The sequence below is a fragment of the Urocitellus parryii genome, unplaced genomic scaffold, assembly GCF_045843805.1.
Source record: "Urocitellus parryii isolate mUroPar1 unplaced genomic scaffold, mUroPar1.hap1 Scaffold_40, whole genome shotgun sequence".
Taxonomy (NCBI): domain Eukaryota; kingdom Metazoa; phylum Chordata; class Mammalia; order Rodentia; family Sciuridae; genus Urocitellus; species Urocitellus parryii.
This window is the reverse complement of record NW_027553586.1, coordinates 7,341,215-7,355,375: the sequence shown is the minus strand read 5'-3', so window position 1 is coordinate 7,355,375 and position 14,161 is coordinate 7,341,215. Positions and strand designations below refer to the sequence as shown.

General features: G+C 34.7%; 1 pseudogene; it reads left to right on the top strand.

Moving 5' to 3' along the window:
- Positions 1–14,161, top strand: part of LOC144252332 (transport and Golgi organization protein 1 homolog) — an 80,267-nt pseudogene that overhangs the window by 19,594 nt on the left and 46,512 nt on the right.

The following is a 14,161-nucleotide window of genomic DNA, read 5'->3' as shown; positions in this document are numbered from 1 at the left end:
TAGCTTGCCTTCAAAAGGGACTAACAATTCAAAGTTGTCCTGAGTTTTAGAAGCGTTGAGTTTCATATTCTTGTGTTGTGTAAGTCACCACGAGTGAACTATGCCAGAAAGAGGATCTGACCTACAGGAGAGGTATTTCTTCAGATGAGGCAATTTCCAAAGGAGCCTGAGGATGAGAGTTGTCTGCCTGAAATACTCCCAGCACATGGGGTAATGAGTCTTTCTTGAAGGGATAAGATCTCACTGGACATCAGAAAATCTACATGGAGATCTGGGGTAGAGCCATGCTCAAGAAAAGCTTGCTCTGAGATCTCTCCTACTGTTTTCCCTTGGTCTTCTGTGAATAAGAGTAATTTTTCTGCTAATTTTGGTTCTTTTCCCTCTACCCATTCCTGCTTCCTTCCTACCTCTTCAAAAGATTTCAATCCCAAGAATACTATTATTTCTTCCCTATCTTGTATTTCCCTTTAGCTCAATAATTTCCTAGAAACTTTGCTTTCAACGTAGCCTGGAAGAAGTAAAATGGCCCCTGGATAAAGAACAAAGGAAAGGAAACACACAGAGAAACTAAATTTAATGCTCTAAGACATCACTGTGACACACATAATTTTTATCTCCACCTTTTTCTTTGCATTCTGATTTTACAAATCCCAACTTATTCTGTATATCACTGATAAAATTTTCTACAGCTTGGATCCTACTGTTTGTTGCTTCTGGGGAATTTTTGTTTTTGAATTACATTTTTTGACATTGTTATTCTTAAATAACATCTCTTAATTTTCATCTCTTCACTCATGCAGTTCTTGTTAGTGTTACTTGTACCTATTTTGTAATAGATGCACTTTTTTCATTTTTATTTTTTTCTTTTTAGATACACATGACAGCAGAATGTATTTTGACTTATTATACATATATGGAGTATAACTTATTCAGGATCCCATTCTTGTGGTTGTACATAGTGGTGTATTCATGTATGAACATAGGAAATTTACTTCAGATCCAATATATTCACTTTTTAAATGTTGTTAGGACTTCTAGGAAAATGTGCATTCCTGCTTGGGACCTTATTAAGTGTACTCATGTGAAGTGTGCAATTCCTGGGATGTAACACATCACTCCCATCTCATTCACTCTATGCATAATGTGAATTGTAGGATCAGAATTGATGTGAAGAGGAAGAGCTGAGGAGAGTAGGACCACAACAGCTTTGCATTTTATGGCAGCCAGTTATTGTGGTCAGTGTAGTCTCTGTGGCCTGGAGTTCAGAGACCTCAGCAAATGGTCTTAATCCCCTGGTTCTCCATGTTATTTATGTTCAGGCTGGGGAATGTACATGTGCCATTTAGTCAACCCCAGATTGATACCTCTATAAGAGAAAATTATGCCTTGAATTTAGAAACCTTTTCTCAGTTTCTTTTTCCTTTGTTGTCAGTATAGGTCCCTTAAGATGTCTATATGTGCATTTGAAGAAGGCGCATCTCCCCCAATCAGCCTGCTGCCAGTTTAACTTAGAAGTCCCTTCCCTCCATCTTTATATTTTAATTTGTTATAAAAATATGTGTCTTCGTGTAAACCTCAATCAATACAGATGGATGTGAAAAGAGTAAAATCCCCATGAATTCTCCTAGATCTTGCTTTGCTACTTACCAGAGGTAACCACTATTGACAGTTTCTTATATGGAATTCCAATTTTTTTTCTGTGCATATTCAAGCATATGTATCTTATTCTTACACAAATGGAATTTTAGTCTGCAATCTGTTCTGTAACTTGCTCTTTTTACTTTAGAATTTATCTTAAACATTTATTTTTCATACTAACGCAAATTCACTGCACTGAATAATTGGTTATATATTTTCCACTGCATTGATTCCTATCAGTATTTGATACTAACACCTTTCTTTGAGAGTCCTCTGTTTCACCATGGCTTTTATAGTTCTGGTATTTCTTATTTGTTTCTCTGCATTTTACATTTCTTGCTCAGTGTTCTCTTTTCCCTAGTTCCACTTTCTCAAGGATTTATGTGCTGTTGCAGTTTTCTGTCATCTATACTCATCTACTTTACTCACTTTATAGTCTTAATTCTCTTGTGATACTGGGAGTAGCCATCGAAAAAATAAAAACGATGCAGAGTCCATAGCTAGTTAACTTTGATTCAAATCTTCACTCTTCCATTTGCTAGCATGTGATTCCAGGAAAGTTCATTAATTCTTCTCACATTTGGTTTTCTAATGCAAACCAAGGACAAGTAATGCTGAACTTGAATACAGACTATAAGGATTACATGATGTTATGGTTGTAAAGAGGCTAACCAACCCCCTAACACTTAGAAAATGCTTTCCAAAAACCTTTAAAATAGTTTTAAAGTCATTTGGAAAAATTCTAATAAAATATCAAGTTGATACCTCAACTTAATACAGTAAAGGTCAACTTTTTTCTACATTGTATGATCAAAAATTAATCGCTTCAAATTTCAAAAAGCTGAGAAACTGTTTTTGTTTTCCTAATGTAGTTTGTAGTAGCATTTCTTGAACCACTGCTCTGTACTGCTGTTCTGCAGAATAATAATTGCTCTAAAAGATTGAGTGTTCAAATAGAGTTGGGAAACTCCAAACTGAATTAAGAAAGCTTTCCTGGTGCAATTAAAAAAAAATTACTTGCATACATTTTGAATCTCTAATAGAGAAACTCTTCTAAATATATTTCCCCATGAAACTTCCCCATCACCTTTTATCCCAGAACATTTATCTTTTGTAACTAGTGTTCCAAAAACATTGTCATTTGCTACTTGTAATCACCTGTCAGCAGTTTTTCCTATTACTTCTTGTCAATTTTTTTTGAGAAATGGAGATCATACCACATGGAAACTGCCTTATACCTAGAGTAGTAAGGTGGGTGGCAACATAACTGTGTAATGATTCTTGTTGATTCTTATGATGCATGTTGATCATTATCCACAATGCTACATTTGTGAATTTGCCTGTTGACTAAAATTTATTTGTAAATATCCAAATCAGTACTCTTGCTTCTCTCACAGTCATTTGTGAACACACAAATAGTGGTGGAAAATAAGATTCGCCCAATTAGCACATTCCCACCTGAGGTAGAACAAGACGTGACTTTTCTTGTTTCCACTCTCATAATGTAAACAGATGTCTTTGTCATTGTCAATGTATTGCCATTTCATTTCCATTTTAATTTTCTGTTGGTGAATTCACTGTTTTAAATGGCCCCCAAGTGTAGAGCTGAAATCTTCAGTCTTCAACAAGGAGTTTATGATATGTTATAAGGAGAAAATATTGTTTTGTGTTAGATAAGCTATTCAAGTCTGAGTTGCAGTGCTTATTTAAAATGAAAAATATGTTAAAATGACTCAGAGTTTTTGCCAGTGTGCACATCTCTGCAAATGACCATAAAAGTGCCTGAACACTGATTCTGGGGTTACAAAAAAAAAAAAAACTGGTTGAGCAGGCAAATGTGTAAATAGGGATTCCAAAAATTATGAGCGCTAACTATATTTTCAAACAATAGCACCTCAGAGAAATTACTGTAAATACAAAGAAGCATGTAGAAGAATGTTTGTGGTAATATTGTTTACAATATTAATAGTCCTTATTAGATAAATGTTGAAAATATTGTAAATGCAAACAGTGGACTGTCCACACCAATTAAAAGGTTAAATTAAATCTGCATGCAGAAATGTGGATGACTTTAATATTGTATACTGAAAGAAAAATTAAGAAGCAGACACAATGTATTTAAGAGTGAGTGACAGGATGAGGAGGGATTTGACAAATGGTATTTAAAGGGCAGAAGCCAGGTACTTTGGTGAGCACCTGTAATCCCAGCTTCTCTGAAGGCTGAGATGAAAGGAACACTTGAACTCAGAAGACCAGCCTGGGCAAATAGTGAGACCCCAGGTCAGAAACAACAAACAGGGCATGGTGGTGCACAATGATAATCTCAGCTACTTGGGAGCCTGAGGAAGAAGGATCACCAAATTCAAGGCCAGCCTCAGGAACTTAGGAGACCGATTTCTCAAAAATTTAAAAAGCGCTGCTGACATAGCTTAATGGTAAAGTATCCCTGAGTTCAAATCCCCAGTACCCAAAAGCAAAATAAAACGAACAAAAGAAATGGACAGATAAAGGACAAAGACTAAATAGAAATAAAAGGCCATCCATTGTCCAATGGAAATAGTGCTGAAGGCTGAAGACCAGAAGAGGATCAATTCAAAATGTGCTCCTAAGATTCAGGACAAAAAAAGGAATGAAACATAAAATCAGTAATAGTCTGTGCCAAGCATGGTGGTATGCATATGTAGTTCCATCTACTTGGGAAGCTGAGGTGGGAAGTTCTGTTGAACCCAGGAGTTCAAAACTAGACTGGGCAACATAGCAAGACCTTGAAACCTCATCTCAAAAACAAACAAACAAACAAATAGGATTCCTGTGTTTTAACAGCAAGGGGAAAAAAGTATAAGAAAACAGGATGCATTCAGCAAGAAACAAGTGGAACATATAAGAACAAAGGAAAACAAAATCTGAAAGGTGAAGATTAAAAAAAAACATTGAAATGTGTATATAAAATTCCAGGTTCCTGGATGGAAGCACTAGATTTTCCTTATGAATTAGGCTCCTGTATTGCTGCCTGTGGTACTATTGTTAACCAGGAAGGTGCCAGAGATAACTTAACATTGACAATACAGGCCATGAGAAGAATGTCAGTGATAATTAACTACAGCAAGTGTCTCTAGCCTATCGATTGCAGCTGTGACTATAATCTCAGGTCATCCATTGCTTGTTTTTCTTCTTGAATGGAGCCAACTCCCCTTACAGATATTAAATCTTTGACTTTTTACAGTTTACATTACGATGTAACCATTTGTCCTCTAAAAGATTGAACTCCAGTATTGAAATTTTTCAGTAAATTTAGGAGATGAGAGATGAGTTAATTTTTTAAAAATTTTCCTATTAAGAGCATAAATGGAATTTATAGTTAGAGTTGACTTTTTTTGTATAATAATTCTCCCTAGATGCAACCCTTATTCTAGGCAACAGAAAGGATTGAAAAAGTGATTATGCACATAAACCTTATTCTGCTAATAAAAACACTCAAAGTTTGACTTTGGTCAATCTGGAAGATTTATTGTTCTTCTCATTTGCTATAGAAGGAGTCTCAGAAGACTATTGTATTGCATGCACTGCAAGACACCATGCTGGAAAAGGACAGGCATTATACAATTCAGCTGTTACCAATTGATGAGATAGAAATATCTCCCGCAAAAGGTAAGAAAAATTTTGGAAATTAAAAAGTAGATTAAAGCAGATAATTAGTAGTTACAGGGATAGGCAATGTTAGGTTTTCTAATTCCTAAAATTTTGCTAAAACATGAGATGTACTCAGGTAAGTACATTTTTAAATTAACATTATAATACCCGATGTTGGTAAGACTGGTCAGATTTCATACTGCTCAGCTGTGACTTTTTAAATAACAAATTTTTATGAAGCAACATTATAAAATTAATTATGGTAGCTTCCTAAATGATGTGATATTAGGAGACTGGTTAAATGTGGCAGAATGCTATGCAATCATTCAAAATGATGTGGCAGAGAAACAACTACATTGAAAATGAATAACAATTACATGGGTAATTGTTATGGTAATAAAGTAGGTTTCAGAACAACATGCTCAATGTAATCCCATTTTTGTCATGTGCTTTCCTTCCTTCCTTCCTTCCTTCCTTCCCTCCCTCCCTCCCTTTCTGCTGGGAATGAAGCCCAGGGCCTCATGCATGCTCCATATGTGCTCTGATGTGCTTGTCTTATGTAAGTTTGGAATTATTTATTTGAAATATTAATAATGGTTTTGATTTCCTAAATTTTGGAAACATTATTTTTATAATTCAACATTGTTTTAAACTAACACATTATGTTTGATATGTAGTGTTTACCTGTTCTCATCTGAAACTAGAAACTACGTATTTTGACACTTCAGAAACAGGCATCATATGGTTCCTGTGATGACTTGTTGCTTGGATCAGTAGAGAATGTTTCAAGAAAATTTTTGTTGTGTGTTCTATCAACAATAATCACAGTAAAAAAATGGCCCAGAGTTTAATTATAAAAACTTTGTATTGTTACATGTCTTTTTTGCTATAAAAACTCCATCCTATTCATGGGTCTGTGACAAAAAGCAAAATCTGTGGTCAGGAAAATTCTAGCATTACTGTATGTATTTTGGGTAGTTATCCTTTTGTGTTATGTGTCATCATCAACTTAGGTAGTGCATCAATAATCACTCTGGGAGAAACAGGAGCGCCAGGAGAAGTTGGGATAGCTCCATCATCTAGGCATGTCCTCATTGGGGAGCCTTCAGCTAAATATAAGGGTACTGCTATCATCAGGTAAGAGCTTCAAGATTTTTCTTTGCTTCTACGGGGTTATGACATTGTTTAAAGGATTAGTCATAGTACACCATTCTTAGTGCATACACAGTGTTCATGCATCATGATTTTACATAGAGGTAGCATCATTTGGAAATGCTGCACCTTTTAGACTGAGATAGAAATTAGATCCCAAAAAAGTTTCAGACTAATGGATGATTTGCATAACCTACACCAAGGAAAGCTCCTGGCGTTGAGATCAAAAGTCCATGCTTTCAGCCCTATTCTGTAGGTAAATGTGCAATATAGGAGATATATTCCATCTTTGTTAGCATGTTTGCCTTAGCTGAAAACCATCTTTTAAAAAAGCATCAAGGTCAAAGATTTTGATTCTAAGTGTTACAATGTCAGGACTTATCATATAACTAAATTAGTATGATCATAGGAATGTCTGTTTCTCTCAAATTTTCTCATGAGGAATAGAGGTGGCAGCCATCAATGAAGTGGCCAGATTTGACTCAATATTTTATCTTTGTGATAGTTATCCAAAGATGATTATTTATCCTTTTCCATTAGTATGCACATGTATGAAGTGTTTATTATTCTTTGGAGAAGTTTGTTAGGCTATTCATATTTTATGCCCTATATATTAAAAATCTGTAACAACTTCTTTTTATTCCCTCCCACTATTAATGTTCAGTTTTTGCCAATATGCTTGTCATACATTGACACTACACTAGCTCAGTATTTTCTAAGTACTTTCTTGCAGTTTATAATTGATAGACAAGTTTAGTTAAAAGTATTAAGTTCTTGAAATAAATGAAAATTGGTTACTGTTGAAAGATTCAGTAAACATTTAGGAAAAGTACCAGCAATCAAAATGTATTGAATATACATTTGTGTATTGTTGTAGCCTTGTTCACAGCCCAGCGATCTGGGCAGAGGTCACAGTGTTCTGGAGAATCATCCCTCCTTCTGTGGGGGTGTTTGCTCAAATGTCAGGAAAACTGACAATGCGAGATGGACAGTCTTCAGCCATTGTAGTGATACAGGTATCAATGTTGCTGGCTTATTATGCCCTTCACTCTGTGTGTGTGTGTGTGTGTGTGTGTGTGTGTGTGTGTGTGTGTGGTGTTGGGGTGGGCCATGAGGAGGTTGGTAATATTGCAGAATCTGTTGCTGCTTTTTATGTAAAAGGAATGTTTAAGTTTTACAGATTTTACTGTTAATGATTGTTTTCATCCTTCTCTAGGCTTTGAATGATAATATTCCTGAGGAAAAGTCTTTCTATGAGTTTCAGCTCACTGAAGTCAGCGAGGGAGGCGTATTGAGTGACTCCAGAAGCACGGCCAACATCACTGTGGTGGCCAGTGACTTTCCCTATGGCCGATTTTCCTTTTCATAGGAGCAGCTTCGAGTATCAGAGGAAGCACTGGGGGTATGGTGTGACTTACTTAAAAATATTAATATTGTTTTTGTTTTTGATGTTGTGAATGCTCTTTAAAAGTATTCTCTTGTTCATAGTCTAAAGTTTTTCACAAACACATTAAATTGCTCCTAACATTATTTTAACATATAGCATATACTTTATAAATTCATGTTTAATTTCAACATAATCCTGGTAAATAGTCTTTAATTAGTGATAATGTTGTCTGGTAGAATAGACATACAAATCAAATGAGAAAATGCTTTTTGCCTAGGTTAATGTCACGATCATCCGTTCGGGTGGATATTTTGGCCTGGTGAGACTCTGGTACAAGACTGTGAGCGGGACAGCAGATGCTGGCTCAGATTTTGTTTCTGCATCAGGAGAGCTCCTCCTTGAAGCCAGAAAGACGGTGAAGAGTCTGCTTGTTGAAATCCTTGATGACGACCATCCTGAAGGCCCTGAAGAATTTTCTGTAGCAATTCTAAAGGTGGAACTCCAGGGAAGGTAAAGAAGAACAGGAAATGAGTAAAAAAGAGGGAGAGAGAATGAATAAAGCTACATGTGTAGACACCAATACTGAGGCGTACAACTATTCTTTTCTTGCTGTTTTTCAACCTATGTGATGTTCCAACAGCTCATAGAAGGGAAATTATGAAAAAGACTAGGTGTTATTATTTGCACTTTTCTGAATTTTAATTTTTCTCTTGAATGTACAGAGTATGTGGCTCTGGTCTGTGAATTCATTCAGAGAAGGCAGGGAATGAGATGACACTGTGTCTAGTAATCTGGTGAGGAGAGATCCTAACTGTTCTCTAGGTCACAGGTCTGCTGGGGTGGCAGAATTTGCTTCCTGCTATTTCTGTACCTGAGAAATAACTGGATGGAGGGGCATCTTCCATTGTGTGTCTGAAAGCTATATTATATTGTTTTCTTATGGGTGGTGCCCAACATCAGTTTTAAAGTGGGGAAATTTTTGAGTGGAAGATGGTTGGCCATTAATGTGCACTATGTTTTTAGTGAAGATGAAAATTTAACCATCATGAGTCTCTTTCATTCTCTGTTTTCATGGAACTGGCTCAGTTGACGAGATGGAAAACACCCTTAGCACATACTTGAGTACCCATGGTTGAACAGCTCACAGGTTCAGCAGCTTTGCAAGCTCCTCTTCTCTGCACAGCTTACAAAGGACACAAAGGGGGTCCTTCCACTAGAATAGCTTTTGTGTTTATAGGAATCTGGAAGAAATATTTTTTGTATATAAAAATAGTTTTACATTTGCTACATAACTTTGTGCTTTAAAAACTTTTTAAACTAAAATATTTCTCTCTCAGTGCCTTAAGTAGAGGGTACATCATCCTAGCTGGGGGAAAAATGTTTTGTGTTTATTACAATTCAAATCTTTAATTTCCCAGAAATGATTCAGTGACTGGCAATGGGAATGAATTTCTACACATATTAAATATGTTAAAAGTCAAACTGGTCACCCCTTGAATCAAATACGTTCATTTTGGAAGAAATAGCTAATTAAATGTGAGATCATATGTGTGTTATTGATTGATTATAAGGGGACTTAAAGATTTTTGCCTTCTTGGCTTTTTAAAAAAGTAGTTTCTACTTAAGTTTAATTCTGGGAGAGAAGTGTGTCCTTCCAGATAAATTTCTGGACTTCCTTTGATCTGAAAAAGAAAGTAGTATAGCACAGTGTTTTTTCCTTGTTGCCTGCTCACTAGAATTACTACTACTTTGATACTAGTGTATGGTAATCAGCTAATTTACAACCCATCTCAGAGTACTGATAATAGTTACTATTATCATTTAATATTTTAATCCTCAGTTTTCCAATTTTGCCTAATACAAAATATTTATTTACCACTTTTCAATTTTCAGTACAAGGTAGGTTATAAATATCAGGTAAACAGAATTTGAGAATTGTAAGGACTAAAATCATTCACTGTCATTTTTTTATCTTTAGAAAATAAAGTGTCATAGAGCCCTGTAAGTCAAAGCCTGTTCCATGGGAATAACATCTATCTTAAAAAATGTCTTTTGTAGAAATGTTATTATATAAGTAAACTGCCCTCAATATAGTGGAATTATAATTTCATTAAACTATTTTCTTAAATCTTGATGGTTTAACTTGAAATTTAATTAACAAAAAGATACTCCTTATATTTTTTAAAGCAACCCTTGTAACCTAGCAATGTAAACCTCACCCCTACCTGGTTTACTCTCTGAGTGCCCAAGGCTCATTACTATACATGTGCTCAGAAGTGATCTCCAGAGGTTTGTCTTATTTCAGTTGCTTCCAAATTTTCTAATAGATTTACTATGTTCACATTGCCCAAGTTTAGTGATTTTATATTAGTTTTGGTTTCATGAAGGTGCCAGTAATTGGGAGAAGCACAGAAATCTTTTCAAAACATCATTAAAAAAAGGAGTACCTTAGTGTTGAGTATCCTTAAAAGTATTACAATACTTAATAGAGCTAAGTTACAGGAGCTAAAATATCCCAAAGGATCTTTCAATTCATGCTAAGCAATTATGTATTTGTTATTTATTTTTTGTGTTTTAAAATTTTATTTTTTATGACTTTCCAAAGAGGATATGATTTTACCATCCAAGAAAATGGACTTCAGATAGATCAACCTCCTGAAATAGGAAACACCTCTGTTGTTCGAATCATAATAATGAAAAATGATAATGCAGAGGGAATCATTGAATTTGACCCAAAGTATACTACTTTCAAAGGTAAGTCCAAGTGGCTTAGTTGTATGTTTTCCACCATCTTCTCAATTAGAAAGTACCTGAACATAGTATTCAGTTTGAATTTGCATATGTAAAATTTTCTTGGTTTGGTGTGTATGTGTGTGTGCACACACATATATACCTTTATATTTTTATACTTACTAATTTTGAAAATGTTTTTAATTATCAATATGAAGTCTTGAACCATTCTGTGTATGGCAAAGCCAAATGGTTAAAAATAAGTGATTGTAGAAAAAAAAATTATACTTAACCTTAGGATTATTAAAATGTTTCAGTTTTAAACATTTTAATGAAAACTTCTCTAAATTATTTAATTTCCTATGTCATAAGAAATTAGTGAATATTCACTTTTTAGTGAATAATTACCTTTGAAATGACTTTGTTATTGGTGCAGGTGGAGGTAGTGTCTGGATCTTGATCTTATTTTTGGAAATAGTTTGAGTATCAGTTTCCCTTTGTAGAAGTTCCCTTCTATAGAAGAAGAGTACAGAGAATTATGGCTATATCCCTTTCTAGGGAGAAAGAGAAAGCTCCCTTTCTAGGAAATGGTTTTATTCAAAGGAAGAATATAAGGGGAATGAAGGGAAGGGAGGGGAAATGGTAATAGGAATGACAGTAGAATGAATCAGACATAATTTTCTTTTATTCATATATGAAGACACGACCAGTGAAACTCCACATCATGTACAACCACAAAAATGGGATCCTAATTAGAATAAGTTATACTCCGTGTATGTATAACATGTCAAAATACACTCTACTGTCATGTATACCTAAAAATAACAAATAAAAATGCTATTTAATCTGAAAAATTAACATGTTATCTTGCTTGGGCAAGTAATTTATTGGCTCCATTGTTTCTGTCAAAATTCTTTGGTTATCTCGACATTTTTAAAGTTCATCAAAAAATCATTTAAAGAATTGGTTAATAATGACTTTTATGGGTAAATCATGCAAGATATTACAATTTGTGTTGAATTTTTGCATGAAGAAAGAAATAGGATTTTGACTAATTTTTCCATTTCTTAATTTTGATTCACTCTCTTTTTGGGAATCATGGGGTAATACCTCTTTATATATAGTTTTTATGTAAGTGCACTCTTATTTATCCCTAGATATGTGAACTCTATGAAATGATATTTTAATATATTGAGGTTAGTAGAGCTCAAGTAGAAATAAATATTTTAAAATTAATTTTTAAATTGAAATCAAGCATTGAGGTTGCATTTTCATATTCACAGTATATTTTAAAGGACCTGAAACCATAACAGAATTTTTATGTAGATTTTTAAAGTATTCATATAAGTAGCATACATTTTATTTATTTATATTATTATCTTTCAACAATCTATTTAGAACTAATCCATATATAAATTTGTAATCCATATATAAATTTGAAGTTTCTTAAGTCCAGCTAACATTGTCTTATAAACCAAGTCTTTATGTTTGTACATGGTACACAGAGAAGAAATGCCTATGCTAATGACTAAATAGGTTGTGTGGATTCTAACCTTTACTGTTCACTATAACTTTCAGCATCTAGTGAACTACATTATTTCTAAAAAAAAATGAGTCATGAAATTTTCACTAATCGTTTTTAAAGTGATAGCTTGCCTTGTCACATCATGTTTAGTTACCTAGTTTGATTTGTCTGAATCGTATAAAAGTTGGTTGCTTTTTCCGGTGTACCAGTTAACTCCCAGTTCCCCTTACAGTGGAGGAGGATGTTCGAGCAATTGCGATCCCAGTGGTGAGGCTGCATGGAACTTATGGCATTGTGACTGCTGATGCCATCTCCCAGAGCTCCTCTGCTGTTCCAGGGGGCGTCAGTTATATGCTGCACAGCAGTTCAGTCACCTTTCAGCATGGACAGAACTTAAGTTTTATAAATGTCTCCATCACTGATGGCAGTGAAAGGTTGGTAATCCAGGAAAATGTGTGGGCCCACATAAAACATGATATTGAGATCTGACTCTAACATGCACCCATAATACATGTGCCCATTGAGAAAGAGCAGATGAAAGACTTTAGGGGATGTTGGGCATAGGGAAAGGAGTCCCGGGACCATCGTTGTTTATGTCATTTCCTTTCAAATAGAAGAGATAATTTCTATTTCTGGAGACTTAAAAACTCTAATCAGAATGTGGAAACATCCTTCAGTGCACTTCCTTAAGCCTTAAGCAACTGAAAAGAGAGGAGGAAAGTCTAATAACTGTCCCAGGTTATGTAATATTGATGCTGATCATTCATGCTTTCAGTTAAGCACCCTCCTCTTCCATTTGGAGTCTGAATACTGTGCCTTGAATATGTATGATCAATTTGGAAAATGACTAGTTATTTGGATTTTACAAGCATTTTAATATGTTTAGACTCAGAATTGCTCCTTCTCGCTATGCAGTGAATTTGAGGAGCCTTTTGAAATTCTTCTCACTGGAGTTACTGGTGGAGCGATCCTTGGGCGCCACCTAGTGATCAGAATCACCATCAGCAAGAGTGAATCTCCATTTAGCACTATAAGATTTCTCGATCAAAGCAAAATTTCTGTTCCTAACCCCAAATCCACAATGATTTTATCCTTGGTCCTCGAAAGAACTGGAAGACTCTTAGGAAAGATTCAGGTAGAGTTATTCTTTTTTTTTTGGTTTTAAAAATAATTTTTGATAGATTGTATATGATTTGGATTTTCTTCTCCAAATATATATGCTTATTCACAATCAATAAATAGTATTTATTAATTACCTTGTATGGGTAAAATGGTTTCTGGATAAGATGAAGTACATAAAAGTGTATTGGACATACATCTATCCTCAAGGAATTCTTGAGAGCAAGTTAATTATTCTGTTTAAATTTATAACTTCAACAAATATTTTTTTATTTTTATGTTTTTTTTTCCCGGTACCAGGGATTGAACTCAGGGGCACTGAATTGAACCAAGTGCCTCACACATGCAAGGCAAATGCTCTACCAACTGAGCTACTGAGGCCCCAACAACATTTTCTTTTTAATGGGTGAATGGTTAAACTGTAGTGTGTCCATGCCCTGAACCACAACTCAGTAAGAATTAAAAATAATCTATTGATACATATGACAACCAGAGTCACCTCCACATGATCATGCTAAGTGAAAAAAATCCCCAAATTATATACTGTATGATATCATTTATATAATATTCCTAAAATTAAAAAAATCATCGAATTGGAGTTTAGTGGTTTCCAAAGATGAAAGAGGGGGTGGCATAGAGTGCAGACAAAAGTCAACTGAAGGATTCTTTGAGGCTGAGGCAGGAGGATCACAAGTTCAAAGACAGCTTTCAGCAATTTAGCAAGGCCCTATTTCAAAATAAAGAATAAAAAGGGCTGGGAACATGGCTCAGTGGTTAAGTGCCTATGGGTTTAATCCTTGGTACCAAAGAGAAAAAGAAAAAAAAAATGTCTTGATAGTTTTGTCTATATTGATGCCAGTACCCTGGTCATGATTTATATTATAGTTATGCAAGATGCCACCAATAAGGGTTACTAAATAAAGGGTGTAGGAAATCTTTTTATTATTCTTATAACTGCATGCTAATCTACAATTATTGAA